Here is a 20,924-nt window from a genome sequence, read left to right as displayed (position 1 = left end):
GCTGAAATATTTAAATCTTCCCCTGAGATCAGGAATAAGAGAAGGATTCCTAACACCATTTCAATTTATTATTTATGCAGGGCAATAGATGAAAAAGAAAAAAAAAAGGTTGAATCACTTATGTTGTATACCTAAAACTAATATGATGGTTATATGTCAATTATACTGTAATAAAACATTAAAAACAAACAAACAAAAAGACATAAGGATGGGAAAGGAAGAAATGGCAGTGTCATTATTCATAATGGATGACTGTATATATAGACTAATATCAATCTACATACAATATATTAGAATTAATAAGTGAATCTAGCAAGATGGCTAAACACATGATTAACAAAGAAATCAATTATAATTGTCATTCCAAATGCCAGGAACACATAATTAGAAGACTAAATATGTTATAAATACCATTTACAATAACTCTGAAGATTATCAAACTCCCAAGTAAAATTTCAAAGAAATTTGCAATTTGCAATTTCTTTACATGGCAAACAATAAAAAATTATGGATAGGAATTAATGAAGACATGAATAACTGGAATGGTATCCGAAGTTTATTAACAGAAGATTCTTTTTTTCAGGTGATCAACTTTTCCACTTTGAAGCACATGTGTGAACCCAAGTCAAGTCCCAGCATATCCAATAATTTAGTATGTTCTGTAAAGGCATAAATAAAAAATTGGGCTGGGGGGGGAATGAATACGAAGTTAGATTCCAGTTCAAACAAAAGAAGGAAAAACCTACTGTTGAATGTTAAGAACAGTTCTGAAAATTGTGGCTTCCTGCCCCAAAAGTTCCAGTAGAATCTGTAGAGTACCCTGGGTGAAGATACTCTACTGGGAAATTAAAGGTAGGTTGATGGCCTGTGACAGCTAACTTTATATGGTAAAATCTGAGTTCATATGATTCTATCATTTATGAGTGTTTGGGTATCTGATAACTCAACTACTGAATTTTCTGTAGCCTAGTATTCTGCGTGAATCTTTGAAACCATGGGGGCAGATTCTGTACTTTAATGATTACTTTAAAATGGCGTGCTCATAGAGAAGGCGAGATGTGTAATTTGCTAAACATCTAAATGTTACCATCACTGTGAAATGCTGTAGGTTATGTTCATGTTTGTGCTATGCACTTGGGTATACATATCCTGTAGATTTTAGCACTTAAGAGATTTTGATTCCCTTGTTTACGAAAAAAGACACTAAGGTCAGAGTGATGTTCTCAAGCTCATGAAGAGACAATGGCACAACTGAATCTAGGAGTGCACCTCTTGTAACCCTGTTTAAAGCTGAGTTTCCATAAGTGGGCATTTACCTTTTAATACCTTTAAAGCATGCCTACCTTTTAATAGGAGGCAGGCAAATTCAGGACCATCAGAATCATTTCCTCAATTTTGAATATACGCTAGAACTGGACTCTCTTTTGGTCTGAGTCACAATGAATTATTTTTTCAATTCTTATGATATATAATCACATACAAACAAGAACTGTGTTTTAAGAAATTACTTCTGGGAACTGGTTGTTCTTATACATTATATTCTCTTCTTTCAAAACATGTTGAATTATCCAGTGATTTTGACAACACCTAAGTGGTCCTCTGCACTTGGCCATGATCCTATCATACAGTTACAACATAAATGCAGTCTTCTGAGAATAACAATCCTTCATAAGGTATTTATACATGTCACAAGAAATGGCACAACAACTCAACAGGACAACGTTATACTTTAATGCTTTCTTCTATATACTTACCATATAAAATTTAAGAGTCACTAGAATCCTGACCCTTATTGTCATTTTTCTGCTGTTGTGGGAACAGAGACCCTTAATATAAGATAAACCTCCTAATAAACATGGCATTTAATCCTCTTCTAGCGGAGTAAAAAATTATTCCAAGTAAAAATTTCATTTTTGATGCCTCACTTAATGATCTCACTGACTAAATAGAGACCAGCTTCTTTTAAGTGGTTCACAAATAAATTATTTTCTGCACATAGCTTATTTATATATGTTCTTAGCATTTCTTTTCTTTGTATCTCTTTTCTTTTTTTTTTAAGATTTTATTTATTTATTCATGAGAGACACAGAGAGAGGCAGAGACACAGGCAGAGGGAGAAGCAGGCTCCATGCAGGGAGCCCGATGCGGGACTCGATCCCAGGTCCCCAGGACCACACCCTGGGCTGAAGGTGGCGCTAAACCGCTGAGCCACCTGGGCTGCCCTGTATCTCTTTTCTAATTGTACTTTAAGTATAACATCTTATCCTGTTCTGTACTACTTATAAAAAAAGAAAAAGTAGAAAGCAGATTTACCAAAATAATCATTAGTGATACTACATTCTACATTGCTTTTTAAAGTAAGCTCCATGCCCAACCTGGCGCTTGAACTCACGACCACAAGTTCAAAGTCACATGCTCTACTGACCAAGCCAGCCAGTCGCTCCTATGTTTTTTCTTTTATTAGTGAGAAATACAGAGCATGCTCGGAGTAAAATTTTGAAAAACTGCAGATACTTATTCCTTCTCAGAAGTAACCATGATTAACAAAGTCTATATATGAACAGATACACACATAACTATACATTAACATACATATTTATATATTGGTGCACACAAGTGAAATTAAAGTACAGTGCACTTTTTTCCCCTTAACAATATGACTTGGAGATGTTTTATGTGAATATATACAGACATACCTTATTAACTGTAAAAGTTGAACCGTAGTCATAGTACAGAAACATCATAATTTATTTAAAAATTGTTCTCTTTTTTGGTACCCATGCTTTAGTGCACTTCCCTCAGTAGCTATATAGTCCTAGAAGTAGAATTATTGTGTAAAGGATTATGACTCAAATTTTGCTACAAAATGTCAAATAGCTTTCTAAAAATCCAGTACCATTTTATACTTTTTACAAAATCTAGGACCAGATTAAAAGTACTATATTTTAAGTTTAATGTTCTTAATAAGGCTATATAAATTATTATAGATATAAAATGTTTTCCCAGAATTGAATGTTACTGTATATTACCGTAAAAAATTAAATATTTTGATATAACACAGGTGTTATTTTACTTTATCAAAAGAACTTGCCAGTTCTCATGTAATTTTTCATCTCGGTTAATATTAGATTTGAGTCATCAATTATGAGAACATTTCCTCTTGGAATTTTCCTTAGGAATATGCTTAAATTATTTTAATTTGTGTGTAGCTTATTCATATCTTTTTGGTTATCTTAATATAATTTTTTAACTTGGATTTTTTTGGCTTTCATGATAGTTTACCTTTTATTTTTTTTATTTCATTTTGCTTCTACTGTCAGGCAAATTAGGTATGCTTTCCTTCCTATATAGGAAATAATTTTAATTGAAAACAAATCTTCAGAAAATTTTAAATTATTTTATTAGAAACTACATATTTGACATATATGTGAAATAAAAAGATTATTTATAAAGGAGACAAACTATAACCACCTGAAAGAAAACAGATCTAATGCCCTTGGGTCCCCATATATACATTTCCCCAATTCTATCACTCTGTCTCCTCCTAGAAAAACATAGGTGTGCACACACCCCCATATGCACAAACTCCTCAAAAATCTGGTGTTGATCATTTGCTTGCTTATTGAGGTTATATTTATTGTATTTGTAGGTCACTCAAAGCATGGCATGAATGGAGAAGAGTACCATACACTAACTGAGCAGTGACATGAAATTAGCAAAAGAAAATACAACTGTGTAAACCACTATTCAGGTGAAGAATAAAATACTCAGACTTCCAGAAGAATAAAGAAGGCAGGGATCCCTGGGTGGCGCAGTGGTTTAGCGCCTGCCTTTGGCCCAGGGCGTGATCCTGGAGACCCGGGATCGAATCCCACGTCGGGCTCCTGGTGCATGGAGCCTGCTTCTCCCTCTGCCTATGTCTCTGCCTCTCTCTCTCTCTCTCTCTCTCTGTGACTATCATAAATAAATAAATTAAAAAAAAAAGAAGGCAAATTCTTTTTTCCACCTCCCATCATCATGTCTTCCGTTTCCCCAAGTAATCATTTTCCTGACTCCTAATATCTTAGGCTCATGTTGCCTGTTGTGAAGAAAAGGAGTGAGAGCAGACCTGTAACTATTCCCTAATATCTGATAAGAGTAAATAACTCCTAGTAAATGTGCTAATGACAAGAGTAAATAACTCCTAGTAATTTGCTAATGACACTGACAGTAACTCCTTCTAAATGTGCTAATAGATGCTATTGTTTTACCAGGGTGTACCTTATCTGTCTAGGTTGTTCACTGCAAACTACCTCGGAGGTTAGGAATCTGGAGAATGGCAGTAGTGTTATTAACAGACTTTATGCAATTAAAAGTGTAAAATGAATAAGCCAGAAAAACTAAACAAATCCCTTTGGTAAATAATATTTTTACGAACATTACTCAACATCACAACTCATCTTTACTTGTGAAACTGAAACATATCCTGATGTGGAATAAGGGTAGCACTACTAGGGGCTTTGTTTGATGCTTTCTTGTTCCCTCATATATTGTGCATTTTGGCTGAATGCTTGCCTCTATTCTTAGAGTAATTAAAATTTGGTTAAAGTCGACATTTACATACCTGATTTCACAATTCAACTCATGACAAATTGCTGTTTTAGAAATCTATAGTTTCAAAAGGTATGATTTTAGGAGAGTCTGGATTCCTTTGCTCAAAAACATGTTCATGGGACTTATCCATGTGGAATGCAAAAGTTTGTTCATGTTCATTGGTGTATATTATATTGTATGATGGAGCACTTTTTACTCATTTTTAGAGATGGTGGACTTTCAAATTGTTTCCAGTTGGGGGCAATTAGGAATTAGGAATTTAGGGTTTCTAAATTCCTTTAGGCACACATGTACATAAGCCAGAGCAGAATTACTACATCATACTGTATAGATACGTTCAGCTTAAAAGAACCTGCCAAAACTTTGCCAGAGTTTTTGCTGCAATTTCCTCTCCTATAAGCAGTATATGAGAGTTCCTCATCAACACAAGGTATTGTCAGGAGACAGCCTTATTTGCCCAGGCCCTCTGCATGGGGCAAACTCCTCTGTTGCAGGAATTTTGAAACCAGGCCAATGTGGAAGTGTTGCTGAGGTGACAAGGTAGAGATTGAAATCAGGGCTGCTAATGCAGCTGGGTTTATTGTAGATGAAGGAATTCTATACAGGACCAGGGCAGAAGTCTGTGTGGGAGTTCACAACAGGTCTTTAGTCAAAGGTTGGGCTGCACATGTACAGAAGACATATCAAGGTCTAGCAGACAGTGGATGTGAGGCTAAGTAAGAGAAGAACAGAGATACCAGTTATCTTGCAGCGCCCAAAGACTAGTGTTGGGCAGGGGAGGTTTCTAGCCTAGATATCTGATGTGAAGAGGGACCAAAATGGATCAGAAAAAAAAAAAAAGTTTTATAAAAAAGTGGGCAAAACTTCCCAACTTTTTAGAAGTATGTCAAATTACAGATTCAAGATCAATGGAACCAAGTCAGGTTAAATAGAAATAGTTATTCACGGGCATACATCATACTTAAACTGCTATGATTCAAAGACTTTTTTTTTTAAATTAACATTTTCAGAAGAATATAAACGAATTTCCTACTTGAAACTGATGATTTAAATGATGTCTGCCTTCTCAAAAGAATCCACTGAGACTGGAGAATATGGAGCAGTGTTTTTCCAAAGTTGAAAGAAAAAATAAAGCTGTCAACTCAGAATCATATATCCAAAATTATCCCTCCAAACTGACAATGAAGTAAGACATGACCACACAAACTTGAGGCCATTTGTTGCTGGACCACCTGTAATACAAGTAATACTACAAGTTCTTTAGACTAAAGAAAAAGATACCTCATGGATATTAAGAACTCTGGAGGAGTAAAGACCAGAGAGGGAAAATATGCACATAAATATAAGAGACAACTTGTCCTTATTTTTGAAATATGTCTGATTCCATGAACAGAAAGTGGTAAATAGTATTATATATGTAAAATATATGCCAAGACACAAAGCAAAGGGTATTAAATGAAAATATAATGTTGGGAGATTATATTTACATGGGGTAGTGCTATCATAATTCACTGTACATGAAGATAAAATAAAGATTCATATGCCAATCCCTAGAGCAATAATTAAATATGATATAAGAAGACATTAAGTAATAATCTGGTATTATGACTGAATCACCAATTACCACTGAATTTATCTATTATAATATACTCCTATTTATTCAAATTTTTCCCACTTACCATCAATAAAGTACCTACATCTCCTGGCCCAGTACTTGGCACACTTTGTGAACTAAAGAAAGATTAACTTTAATCAATGAATATGTAATTAAAATAAATTCAGTAAAATGTAAATACTTCTTAAGAACACCATTTGTCTGAAATAAATTGATATATAGATTAGAATAATTGGCTATTGCCAAAAAACTACCAGCTAAAAACTCAAAAATATTTTTTAAAGTAGTGTTTGTAGAAAAAGACTTTTTTAGTAATAACAGTTCAGACTTTACAACCTAACCATGCTGCTGCTAAAAATTAGGAAAGCTTGGAGGCATATTAAAAATTTGTGTTTGAAAGCATCACAAACCCAAGGAAACAAGTTCTTGAAGAAACAGGACATCAATTAGAAAAGAATCCCAGGTGGTTAAGACCCAAATTTGGTACCTCCTTTCCCACCAGGCTTTCATTGATTCACAGCAGGTGACTGAGAAACAGAGAGGCTAAGCAACTGACTGGGGCTTCTAGCAGTCTCAGCAACCCAGGAGAAACAAATTGGACCTCAGGCTGCACCAAAGAGGAGAGGCTCTATGAAACACACCAGGGCTTCGTTCAACATACCTAAAGGGCTATTATAAACGTCAATACAAACTGGACAGACCAAACTGACAAAATCTGTGACCTAGCTTCTCAATCCTTGATAGTTATGAGATGAACTATACTAATAACATAAAAAAAAAGTTTTTTTGAATGCTCCCTGACCTTTAATTACCTCCATAGTATTTCTTTTTTTTTTTTTAAGATTTTATTTATTTATCCATGAGAGACACAGAGAGAGAGAGACGGATACACAGGCAGAGGGAGAAGCAGGCTCTATGCAGGGAGCCCGACAAGGGACTCAATCCCGGGAATCCAGGATCATGCCCTGAGCCAAAGGCAGGAGCCAAACTGCTGAACCACCCAGCCGTCCCTACCTCCATAGTATTTCACACAGAAAATCTGGCTTGCAATACAAAAGAACCATATAAGCAAAATATGAATGGAAATGTGATCAACTATTGCCATTTACTAGGATGCTTAGGAAAAAAGAACAATGACTTGGCTACATCTATGCAATTTAGAGTGACACTGAAATATCACTGCATACCTACTAGAAGAGCTACAATTAAAAATTGCAACTATTTGGAAGAATCAATATTGTTAAATGTCCACAGTACCTAAAGCAATCTACTGATTCAATGCAATCCCTATCAAAATACCAACAGCATTTTTCACAGAACTAGAACAAATAATCCTAAAATTTGTATGGCTACAGAAGACCCCAAATAGTCAAAGTGAGCTTGAAAAAAAAAAAGAAGAAAACTTTTTCTTTTCACAATCCCAGGTATCACAATCCCAGATTTCAAGATACACTACAAGGCTATAGTAATCAAAACAGCATGGTATGGCACAAAAGCAGACCCATAGATTAAGGAATAGAATAGAGAGCCCAGAAATAAACCCATGTTTATATGGTCAATCAATCTAAGATGAAGAAGCCACGAATATACAACAGGGAAAAGACAATCTCTTCAATAAATGGTTCTGGGAAAAATGGACGGCTATATGCAAAAGAATGAAACTGAACCTCTTTCTTATACCATGCACAAAAATAAACTCAAAATGGATTAAAGACCCAACTGTGAGACCTGAAACCATAAAACTAGAAGAAAACATAGGCAGTAATTTTTATGACATCAGTGTTAGCAAGTCTTCTAGATATGTGTCTTCCGGATGGGGAAAGAAAAGCAAAATTAAACTACTAAAACTACATCAAAATAAAAAGCTTCTAATGATTTCCGAAGATGGCGGAAGAGTAGGGTCCCCAAATCACCTGTCTCCACCAAACTACCTAGAAAACCTTCAAATTATCCTGAAAATCTATGAATTCGGCCTGAGATTTAAAGAGAGACCAGCTGGAATGCAACAGTGAGAAGAGTTCGCGCTTCCATCAAGGTAGGAAGACGGGGAAAAAGAAATAAAGGAACAAAGGCCTCCGAGGGGGAGGGGCCCCGCGAGGAGCCGGGCTGAGGCCGGGGCGAGTGTCCCCAGGACAGGAGAGCCCCGTCCCGGAGACGCAGGAGCTGCACCGACCTGCCCGGGCGGAAAGGGGCTCGCGGGGAGTTGGAGCAGGACCCAGGAGGGCGGGGATGCCCTCGGGCTCCCGGGGACAGTAACAGCAACTCCGCGCCCAGGAGAGTGCGCCGAGCTCCCTAAGGGCTGCAGCGCGCACGGCGGGACCCGGCGGGACCCAAAGCAGCTGGAGGGGCTCGGGCGGCGGCTCCGCGGAGGGGGCTGCGCGGCCCCGGGAGCAGCTCGGAGGGGCTCGGGCAGAGGAAGAGGCTCCGTGCGGAGGGGGCTGCGCGGTTCCAGGAGCAGCTCGGAGGGGCTCGGGCGGCGGCTCCGCGGAGGGGGTTGCGCGGCGGCGGCCCGGGAGCGCGAATCCACCAGCGCAGGCCCCGGAGCACAGGGCGCCGGGACACAACCCAGGATCCGGCCTCCCCCGGGACAGGCAGAGGCCGGGAGGGCCCAGGACAGCGAGGACGCTCCTGCCCCAGCTGAGCAGATCAGCGGCCCCGCCCCGGAGCCTCCAGGCCCTGCAGACGGAGTTCCTGCCGGAGCTGAATCCAGGTTTCCAGAGCTGCCCCGCCACTGGGGCTGTTCCTCCTGCGGCCTCACGGGGTACACAACCCCCACTGAGCCCTGCACCAGGCAGGGGCACAGCAGCTCCCCCAACTGCGAACACCTGAGAATCAGCACAACAGGCCCCTCCCCCAGAACACCAGCTAGACTGACAACTTCCAGGAGAAGCCAAGGGACTTAAAGTACACAGAATCAGAAGATACTCCCCTGTGGTTCTTTTTTTTTTTTTTTTTTTTTTGGTTTTTTTTTTGTTTGTTTGTTTGTTTGTTTGTTTTTGTTTTGTTTTGCTTTTTGATTTGTTTCCTTCCCCCACCCCCCCTTTTTTTTTCTCCTTTCTTTTTCTTTCTCTTTTTCTTCTTTTTTTTTTTCTTTCGTTTTTTTTCTCTTCCCTTTTTTTCTCTTTCTCTTTTCTTTCCTTCTTTCTCTCCTCTCTTTTTCCCCTTTTCCCATTACAACTTGCTTTTGGCCACTCTGCACTGAGCAAAATGACTAGAAGGAAAACCTCACCTCAAAAGAAAGAATCAGAAACAGTCCTCTCTCCCACAGAGTTACAAAATCTGGATTACAATTCAATGTCAGAAAGCCAATTCAGAAGCACTATTATACAGCTACTGGTGGCTCTAGAAAAAAGTATAAAGGACTCAAGAGACTTCATGACTGCAGAATTTAGAGCTAATCAGGCAGAAATTAAAAATCAATTGAATGAGATGCAATCCAAACTAGAAGTCCTAACGACGAGGGTTAACGAGGTGGAAGAACGAGTGAGTGACCTAGAAGACAAGTTGATAGCAAAGAGGGAAATTGAGGAAAAAAGAGACAAACAATTAAAAGACCATGAAGATAGATTAAGGGAAATAAACGACAGCCTGAGGAAGAAAAACCTACGTTTAATTGGGGTTCCCGAGGGCGCCGAAAGGGACAGAGGGCCAGAATATGTATTTGAACAAATTCTAGCTGAAAACTTTCCTAATCTGGGAAGGGAAACAGGCATTCAGATCCAGGAAATAGAGAGATCCCCCCCTAAAATCAATAAAAACCGTTCAACACCTCGACATTTAATAGTGAAGCTTGCAAATTCCAAAGATAAAGAGAAGATCCTTAAAGCAGCAAGAGACAAGAAATCCCTGACTTTTATGGGGAGGAGTATTAGGGTAACAGCAGACCTCTCCACAGAGACCTGGCAGGCCAGAAAGGGCTGGCAGGATATATTCAGGGTCCTCAATGAGAAGAACATGCAACCAAGAATACTTTATCCAGCAAGGCTCTCATTCAAAATGGAAGGAGAGATAAAGAGCTTCCAAGACAGGCAGCAACTAAAAGAATATGTGACCTCCAAACCAGCTCTGCAAGAAATTTTAAGGGGGACTCTTAAAATTCCCCTTTAAGAAGAAGTTCAGTGGAACAGTCCACAAAAACAAAGACTGAATAGATATCATGATGACACTAAACTCATATCTCTCAATAGTAACTCTGAATGTGAACGGGCTTAATGACCCCATCAAAAGGCGCAGGGTTTCAGACTGGATAAAAAAGCAGGACCCATCTATTTGCTGTCTACAAGAGACTCATTTTAGACAGAAGGACACCTACAGCCTGAAAATAAAAGGTTGGAGAACCATTTACCATTCGAATGGTCCTCAAAAGAAAGCAGGGGTAGCCATCCTTATATCAGATAAACTAAAATTTACCCCAAAGACTGTAGTGAGAGATGAAGAGGGACACTATATCATACTTAAAGGATCTATTCAACAAGAGGACTTAACAATCCTCAATATATATGCTCCGAATGTGGGAGCTGCCAAATATATAAATCAATTATTAACCAAAGTGAGGAAATACTTAGATAATAATACACTTATACTTGGTGACTTCAATCTAGCTCTTTCTATACTCGATAGGTCTTCTAAGCACAACATCTCCAAAGAAACGAGAGCTTTAAATGATACACTGGACCAGATGGATTTCACAGATATCTACAGAACTTTACATCCAAACTCAACTGAATACACATTCTTCTCAAGCGCACATGGAACTTTCTCCAGAATAGACCACATATTGGGACACAAATCGGGTCTGAACCGATACCAAAGGATTGGGATTGTCCCCTGCATATTCTCGGACCATAATGCCTTGAAATTAGAACTAAATCACAACAAGAAGTTTGGAAGGACCTCAAACACGTGGAGGTTAAGGACCATCCTGCTAAAAGATGAAAGGGTCAACCAGGAAATTAAGGAAGAATTAAAAAGATTCATGGAAACTAATGAGAATGAAGATACAACCGTTCAAAATCTTTGGGATGCAGCAAAAGCAGTCCTAAGGGGGAAATACATCGCAATACAAGCATCCATTCAAAAACTGGAAAGAACTCAAATACAAAAGCTAACCTTACACATAAAGGAGCTAGAGAAAAAACAGCAAATAGATCCTACACCCAAGAGAAGAAGGGAGTTAATAAAGATTCGAGCAGAACTCAACGAAATCGAGACCAGAAGAACTGTGGAACAGATCAACAGAACCAGGAGTTGGTTCTTTGAAAGAATTAATAAGATAGATAAACCATTAGCCAGCCTTATTAAAAAGAAGAGAGAGAAGACTCAAATTAATAAAATCATGAATGAGAAAGGAGAGATCACTACCAACACCAAGGAAATACAAACGATTTTAAAAACATATTATGGACAGCTATACGCCAATAAATTAGGCAATCTAGAAGAAATGGACGCATTCCTGGAAAGCCACAAACTACCAAAACTGGAACAGGAAGAAATAGAAAACCTGAACAGGCCAATAACCAGGGAGGAAATTGAAGCAGTCATCAAAAACCTCCCAAGACACAAGAGTCCAGGGCCAGATGGCTTCCCAGGGGAATTTTATCAAACGTTTAAAGAAGAAATCATACCTATTCTCCTAAAGCTGTTTGGAAAGATAGAAAGAGATGGAGTACTTCCAAATTCGTTCTATGAAGCCAGCATCACCTTAATTCTAAAGCCAGACAAAGACCCCACCAAAAAGGAGAATTACAGACCAATATCCCTGATGAACATGGATGCAAAAATTCTCAACAAGATACTGGCCAATAGGATCCAACAGTACATTAAGAAAATTATTCACCATGACCAAGTAGGATTTATCCCTGGGACACAAGGCTGGTTCAACACCCGTAAAACAATCAATGTGATTCATCATATCAGCAAGAGAAAAACCAAGAACCATATGATCCTCTCATTGGATGCAGAGAAAGCATTTGACAAAATACAGCATCCATTCCTGATCAAAACTCTTCAGAGTGTAGGGATAGAGGGAACATTCCTCGACATCTTAAAAGCCATCTATGAAAAGCCCACAGCAAATATCATTCTCAATGGGGAAGCACTAGGAGCCTTTCCCCTAAGATCAGGAACAAGACAGGGATGTCCACTCTCACCACTGCTGTTCAACATAGTACTGGAAGTCCTAGCCTCAGCAATCAGACAACAAAAAGACATTAAAGGCATTCAAATTGGCAAAGAAGAAGTCAAACTCTCCCTCTTTGCCAATGACATGATACTCTACATAGAAAACCCAAAAGTCTCCACCCCAAGATTGCTAGAACTCATACAGCAATTCGGTAGCGTGGCAGGATACAAAATCAATGCCCAGAAGTCAGTGGCATTTCTATACACTAACAATGAGACTGAAGAAAGAGAAATTAAGGAGTCAATCCCATTTACAATTGCACCCAAAAGCATAAGATACCTAGGAATAAACCTAACCAAAGATGTAAAGGATCTATACCCTCAAAACTATAGAACACTTCTGAAAGAAATTGAGGAGGACACAAAGAGATGGAAAAATATTCCATGCTCATGGATTGGCAGAATTAATATTGTGAAAATGTCAATGTTACCCAGGGCAATATACATGTTTAATGCAATCCCTATCAAAATACCATGGACTTTCTTCAGAGAGTTAGAACAAATTATTTTAAGATTTGTGTGGAATCAGAAAAGACCCCGAATAGCCAGGGGAATTTTAAAAAAGAAAACCATATCTGGGGGCATCACAATGCCAGATTTCAGGTTGTACTACAAAGCTGTGGTCATCAAGACAGTGTGGTACTGGCACAAAAACAGACACATAGATCAGTGGAACAGAATAGAGAATCCAGAAGTGGACCCTGAACTTTATGGGCAACTAATATTCGATAAAGGAGGAAAGACTATCCATTGGAAGAAAGACAGTCTCTTTAATAAATGGTGCTGGGAAAATTGGACATCCACATGCAGAAGAATGAAACTAGACCACTCTCTTTCACCATACACGAAGATAAACTCAAAATGGATGAAAGATCTAAATGTGAGACAAGATTCCATCAAAATCCTAGAGAAGAACACAGGCAACACCCTTTTTGAACTCGGCCATAGTAACTTCTTGCAAGATACATCCGCGAAGGCAAAAGAAACAAAAGCAAAAATGAACTATTGGGACTTCATCAAGATAAGAAGCTTTTGCACAGCAAAGGATACAGTCAACAAAACTCAAAGACAACCTACAGAATGGGAGAAGATATTTGCAAATGACATATCAGATAAAGGGCTAGTTTCCAAGATCTATAAAGAACTTATTAAACTCAACACCAAAGAAACAAACAATCCAATCATGAAATGGGCAAAAGACATGAACAGAAATCTCACAGAGGAAGACATAGACATGGCCAACATGCACATGAGAAAATGTTCTGCATCACTTGCCATCAGGGAAATACAAATCAAAACTACAATGAGATACCACCTCACACCAGTGAGAATGGGGAAAATTAACAAGGCAGGAAACAACAAATGTTGGAGAGGATGCGGAGAAAAGGGAACCCTCTTACACTGTTGGTGGGAATGTGAACTGGTGCAGCCACTCTGGAAAACTGTGTGGAGGTTCCTCAAACAGTTAAAAATATACCTGCCCCACGACCCAGCAATTGCACTGTTGGGGATTTACCCCAAAGATACAAATGCAATGAAACGCCGGGACACCTGCACCCCGATGTTTATAGCAGCAATGGCCACGATAGCCAAACTGTGGAAGGAGCCTCGGTGTCCATCGAAAGATGAATGGATAAAGAAGATGTGGTTTATGTATACAATGGAATATTACTCAGCTATTAGAAATGACAAATACCCACCATTTGCTTCAACGTGGATGGAACTGGAGGGTATTATGCTGAGTGAAGTAAGTCAGTCAGAGAAGGACAAACATTATATGTTCTCATTCATTTGGGGAATATAAATAATAGTGAAAGGGAATATAAGGGAAGGGAGAAGAAATGTGTGGGAAATATCAGAAAGGGAGACAGAACGTAAAGACTTCTAACTCTGGGAAACGAACTAGGGGTGGTAGAAGGGGAGGAGGGTGGGGGGTGGGAGTGAATGGGTGACGGGCACTGGGTGTTATTCTGTATGTTAGTAAATTGAACACCAATAAAAAATAAATTAAAAAAAAATAAAAAAAAAATAAAAATAAAAAGCTTCTGCACAGTGAAGGAAATCAACAATAAACAAAGAGGCAACCTACTGAATGGGAGAAGATATCTGTAAATGATGTATTTGATCAGAAGTTAATATCCAAAATATATAAAGATTTTAAACAATTCACCATAAAAAAATCCAATAATGTAATCAAAGTGGGCAGAAGACCTGAATAGACATTTTGCCAAAGAAGACAATACAGATGGCCGACATCCACGTGAAAAGATGCTCAACATCATTAATCATCAGATAAATGCAAACCAAAACCACAATGAGATGTCACTTTATACCTGTCAGGTTGCTAAAATAAAAAATACAGCAAATAAAAAGTGTTGGCATGGATGTAGAGAAAAAAATACCATTTTGCACTCTTGGTGGGAATGCAACCTGGTATAGCCACTGTGAAAAACATTTTTTTAATTAAAAATAAAAATAAAAATAGAATTACATGATCTAGTAATTCCACTACTATTTAAAGTCACAAAAACACTAATTCAAAAAGATATATGCACTCCTATGTTTCTTGCAGCATTATTTATAATAGTCAAGATATGGAAGTAACCCACATGTCCAACCATAAATGAATGGACACGGACACACACACACACACAGAGGAATATTACTCAGACACACACACACACACAAGGAATATTACTCAGTCATATGAAAGAATGAAATCTTGCCATTTGCAACAACATGGATCAACCTAGAGGGTATACTGCTAAGTGAAATAAATCAAAGAAAATCAAGAACCAAGTGGCTCAGTGGTTGACCCTCTGCCTTCGGCTCAGGGTGTGATCCTGGGGTCCTGGGATCAAGTCTCGCATCAGGCTCCCCACAGGGAGCCTGCTTCTCCCTCTGCCTATGTCTCTGCCTCTCTTTGTGTCTCTCATGAATACATAAATAAAATCTTTAAAATAAAGAAAGGAAAATCAAGTATCATGATTTTACTCATATGTGGAATTTAAGAAACAAAATAAATAAAGGAAAAAAGAGATAAACAACAAGTCTCTGAAATACAGAGAACAAACTGGTAGTTGCCAGAGAATAGGTTGTTGTTAAATAAAGGGGATTAAGAGTATATCTATCTTGATGAACACTGAATAATGTATAGAAATGTTGAATCATTACATAGCTACACCTGAAACTAATAAAACACTGTGTATTAATTACACTTCAAATAAATAAATAAAATTACTACATATCAAGAGCAGAAAGGGGTCATAAAAAAATAGTGACCACTCCAAGTGTTGATACCGGTGTAGAGCAACTGCAAGTCTCACACACTGCTGGGTTGCTATACAATGGGATAAACAAATTGCAAACCACTTTGATATTTTCTAAAATAACTTAGACACATCAATCATATGATCCAGTCATTCCATTCTTTGAAGCTTATCTAAAAAAAATGAAAAATTGTGTCCACCCAAAGACATTTACAAGAATGTTTATTTTGTGGCAAAGAGGAGAGGTCTTGAGAGCAGGACTAAGAGGGAGGAAATACAAAGATATAGAAGGAAACTAGGACACACTGGATGGATATTTACATCTTATTGACTGTGTGATGATTTCACAAATGTATACATATTTCTAAACTTACATTGTTAATTTTATTGTTGTGCAGATTATTTTAAGTCAATCTCAGTGAAGCTGTTATGAAATGTGTAGGATGTATGAAAAGATGTGTCTAAAAGAAACTATAGAACATTAAATTCAAGAGTGAAAATCTGGAAAATTTAAGAGCTGATAATGTAGTTCAAGAAAATGAAAAAAAACCCAGTAATTTAGCAGTAAAAATAATAGAAATAAAATGATAATATTAAGATCAGAGAAATACTGAACAAAATTACAGAGAATATCAATAAATTCCCAAGTTGGTTTTCATTTTTTGTTAAAATGGTTAAAAGTGATAAATTCATGAGAAGACAGATCAAGAAAAAGCGTAGGTCCATATTATCAATACCAAGCATGTGGAGCATATTATTATATGCTGATCCTGAAAACAGATAGGATCATATGATTACAGATATGAAAACAGATAGGATCATATCCTACAGATCCTGAAAACAGATGCATGTTATAAGGAAATTCATTTTAATACATTTGAAATTATATAAAATGACAAAAGTCAAAGGGAAGTACATATGTATCTAAAAAATCTTAGGAAATATCAATAATCCTATATCCATCATGAAAATTTTGTCTAACAAAACTACCTACAAATGATTTCCATGCCTGTTGCCCTGAGCCATCAATTCTCCCATATAATTGAGAAAGAAATAGAGTTTTGTATGAACTCTTCCACAGAATAAAAAGAATAAAGACACTCTCCAAAAATCTTTTGTAGGATCGGTATAAACCTTACATAAACTAATTAAGGATATTATCATGAAGGAGGATCATGATATATCGCCTACAGCAAACAACAACAAATCTTTTTTTTCTGAAAATAGAATGCTAAAATACTCAAATACCTAATACAGCATGAACAATTTGGGTTTAAGCCAATAATGAATTATTATGGATATAATATTATGGTAACTTTAACAAAACTAAGAAACAAAAACATGTCTTATGATGAGAAATGATTTGACAAAATTTATTATACACTTATAATTAAGAATAATAACTCAGAAAGCTGAAGAATATCATGATTAGTGTTGAAATATTGAGAATATTCCCCTTGAAATGAGGACTGAGAAAAGCATGCCTTCTATCACCAGTTGTAGTAAACATTTTACAGAGGTCTTAGCCAGGGCAATAACACAGGAAAACAAAACAAACCTCAAAAAACAAAAACTGTTTTTGTTTAAACATTAAAGGGAAAAAAGGTACAAAGGGGAGAAATGAAAACAACTTTATTCAAGAGCATAATTATGTTTATAGACTAAAAGCAATCTGTATATTATTAGGATTGCTTAGAGAGAGGTAACTAGGTGATGGACATTGAGGAGGGCACTTGATGGGATGAGCACTGGGTGTTATATTGTATGTTGGCAAATCGAACTTCAATAAAAACAAATTTTTTAAAAAAGGATTGCTTAGCAAATTTATTAGATTTGCTAAATTCCACTCAGTTAAAACATATATTTTCCTAATAACATCAGTTCTTGATAAATTTTTTATACATAAGAAATGGCACAAATACCCTGCATGCTAATATTATATTTTAAGGCTTTTGCTCTACATTTATCAGATGAAGCTAGTTATAATCCTGAACATTTTTGTCATATTTTTCTGATATCATAGTAAGACTCCAGTAAATAAGATAAAATTTGCAATACATTTGATATTTAATCCAAATGGAACAATAAAAAAAGAGCATTCTTTGTGATAATTTTACTTATGACCCACAGTTTAATAATCTCATTAACCAGAGCTCACCTTATTTTAAGGGGTTCATAGTTAAATTATTTTCTTCATGTATCTTTTACATTTTCAGAGTATTTTTTCTTTTTAAACTCTTCTAAATCTGTCTATAAGCCTAACTTCTTATGGTATTCTATACTACTTAGAAAAAGAGACAGTGTATACCTTTCAAAAACAATTATTAATAATAGCTTGTCATGTGACTATTTTTATATGTATCTTTTATTGAATATTAAGCAGTGTAAAATTTTCACAAAATGCCAATACATATCCCTATAATAAATGATATGTGGGTGGCCTTGGGTGGCTTAGTCTGTTGGGCATCCAACTCTTGATTTTAGTGCAGGTCGTGATTTCAGGGTGGTGAGATCCAGCCCCTCTCCCTCTGCCCCTCCCTCCATGCCCCTGCTGGTGCTCTCTCTCTAAAAGAAGAAATGATAATGAAATGATAATGATTGGCACAAAACTGTGTATATAAATATACATGTACTGTAGTGAATCATATATTTATGTATTTGTATGCATGTCTTAAGTAAATTACAATTTGCTTTCTTTTTATTAGTAATAAATCTTGGAGATGAATACTATAAATATTTAATATTTAAATGAGTGACTATAAAAGCTACAAAGGAATAAAAGTATAGGAACAGTATAATTTTTTTAAAAAGCTGTTCTGCCTTTCATTCCCTTCTTTTCTTAGTTTCATAATATTACAATAAAAATCATATAAAATAAGCGACTTGAAAGTAAATAATTTGGTGGCATTTGTTTCGCCCTTTTTGTATTGTATATTAAATGCACATGTATAAGTAACTTTGTCAGAGATAGTCCTGGAAGGAAAATTACTGTGCAAATGTTATTAAGTAATAATTTTATTCTATTTTAGTGCTTTTCAGGTTTTGATATTTTTTGCTGTTGTCAATTAAAGTTGTTATTTTCTTATATAAGTGGAATAATTTTCATGGATAAAGGAGCTAGTTACATTTTAAAATATATTAATGAGCTATTTATTAGATATATGAAATATAAATTATAGTAGGGAATTGAACAAATGTATATCTACCAAAAACTTCAAAGAACTAAAGATACATTACCTACCAGGGAATGATGATTTAAATAAGGACTGCCTTCTCAACAGAATTCAAGAAGAACCAAAGAAAATGGGGCAGCATCCTTCCAACAACAAAAGAAAAGACAGAACTTTCAAACCATATTTTCTATCCAGCAAAATTATCCTTCCAAACTTAGAGGGAAAGTAGACACAGTCATAACCAAACCTGAGACAATTTATCTCTGGTTAACCTGTAACAGAAATGATGTTCAAGGAATTTCTTCAAGCTGAAGAGAAAGGAAACCTGATAAAAACTAAAATATATAGCTATGGATGAAGAGCAGTAGATAGGGCAAATATGTGGATAATTATAAAAGGTTAATATTCTCTATTATTTCTTAAAAGACAACTATTTACAGAAAAGTAATAAACTATATTATAGATGCAAACAATACAACAAAAACACAAAGGAAGTGGGAATAAATGGAAATGTCCTGTTGTAAGGTTATATTTACAAGAAACGATAGTGTGTAAAACTAAATAGACCATGAAAAGTAAAGGAGTCAAATACCAAGCCTTTGACTAAGCACCAAACATACCACAAAAATATATGGAGAAGGGGAACCTGGGTGGCTCAAATCAGTTAAGCATCTGCCTTTGGCTCAGGTCATGATCTCAGGGTCCTGGAATTGAGCCCCACACAGTCAGACTCGCTGCTCAGTGGGGGAATTGGCTTCTCCCTCTCTCTCTGCTCCTCCCCCAGTTCATGTGCTCTCCCTCTCTCAAATAAATAAATAAATAAATAAATAAATAAATAAATAAATAAATAAAACCTTTTAAAAATTCCCAGAAAAAAATGTGGATAATATCCTACTTAGTATAACTATAATACATTTACATTAAACATATAGCATACTTAAGAGGTAATTACCCATTTATATTTATCCTTTGATAGGTGTTACAAATTCCATTAAGTACTCTTTTATCATTTCATAATTATCTAATTACCAAAATTATAATACATTAAGCATACACACACACACATTATATGTAATTAAGCATGTACACACACAGAAATACTGACAGATAGCTATAGGTGCATAAATACTTGTATATATGGTCTATATATTGCTTGGTACATCGTTGCTTCTGATATATGTTATGTTCACATAAGTAATTTTGCATGTAAAATATATTTTGCCAAAGCAGAATAGTATTGCTTATTACAGGAGGGGATGTACTCTTAGAACATGAAGAGTAAAGAATTCAAATATTGAGCCCCGGATAAATCACTAAAAATAACACAAAAATATGCAGGCGATATTCTAGTTACTGTTACCGCCTAACAAATCAACACTAAAATTATATACCATTAAAATCCTATGATATAGGGCAGCCCAAGTGGCTCAGCGGTTTAGCGCCGCCTTCAGCCCAGGGTGTGATCCCGGAGACCTGGGATCAAGTCCCACGTCTGGCTCCCTGCATGGAGCCTGCTTCTCCCTCTGCCTGTGTCTCTGCCTCTCTCTCTCTCTCTCTCTCTCGAATAAATAAATAAAAATCTTTTTAAAAAATCCTATGATACACACGTTTACTTTTCTGTTTTCTCACTAGGCTTTCCATCAATAATGTAACTCCAGTTCACAGTACATGTATACATGCTGAGAACTGAAGAAACATTTATGGGATGAATAATAATTTATCTGAAAGAAATTAAGCACATGATGAAAAAAATCCTGTATTTGTGAACATTAGGAGAAAAAAATTGCTGGACCTTGGCTTCCAAGGAAAAGGAATACACATACTTTTCCTTTTCACAACTCCTAAAAACAACTGAAAATCTTGATCTTATATATAAAACAAACATAACAAGATTCAATTACGGAGAGAAGCAAGACTTATTAGGGACATCACAAACCAGAAAAGAACATGATGGTAAACTCCTTGTTATGTCTCTTTTTGGGGGCTTGGTGGTCACTGTTTTCGGCTGAAGAATCCAGTAACCTGTAAACACCAAAGACTTTAGACAAAAACAAACAACAACAACAATAACAACAACAACAACAACACACACAC

The 20,924-nt window shown here is 36.6% G+C and overlaps 1 long non-coding RNA gene across 1 annotated transcript; it reads left to right on the top strand.

Moving 5' to 3' along the window:
- Nucleotides 1-582: 582 nt before the first annotated feature.
- Nucleotides 583-3,945, top strand: LOC140627993 (uncharacterized). The gene is made up of 3 exons (XR_012026455.1): nucleotides 583-852; nucleotides 1,573-1,673; nucleotides 3,650-3,945. It is a non-coding gene; the product is annotated as an uncharacterized lncRNA (long non-coding RNA).
- Nucleotides 3,946-20,924: the final 16,979 nt, after the last annotated feature.

This window comes from Canis lupus, chromosome X (assembly GCF_048164855.1).
Source record: "Canis lupus baileyi chromosome X, mCanLup2.hap1, whole genome shotgun sequence".
Classification (NCBI taxonomy): domain Eukaryota; kingdom Metazoa; phylum Chordata; class Mammalia; order Carnivora; family Canidae; genus Canis; species Canis lupus.
The sequence above is the reverse complement of the archived record's forward strand: the minus strand, read 5'-3'. Positions and strand labels throughout refer to the sequence as shown.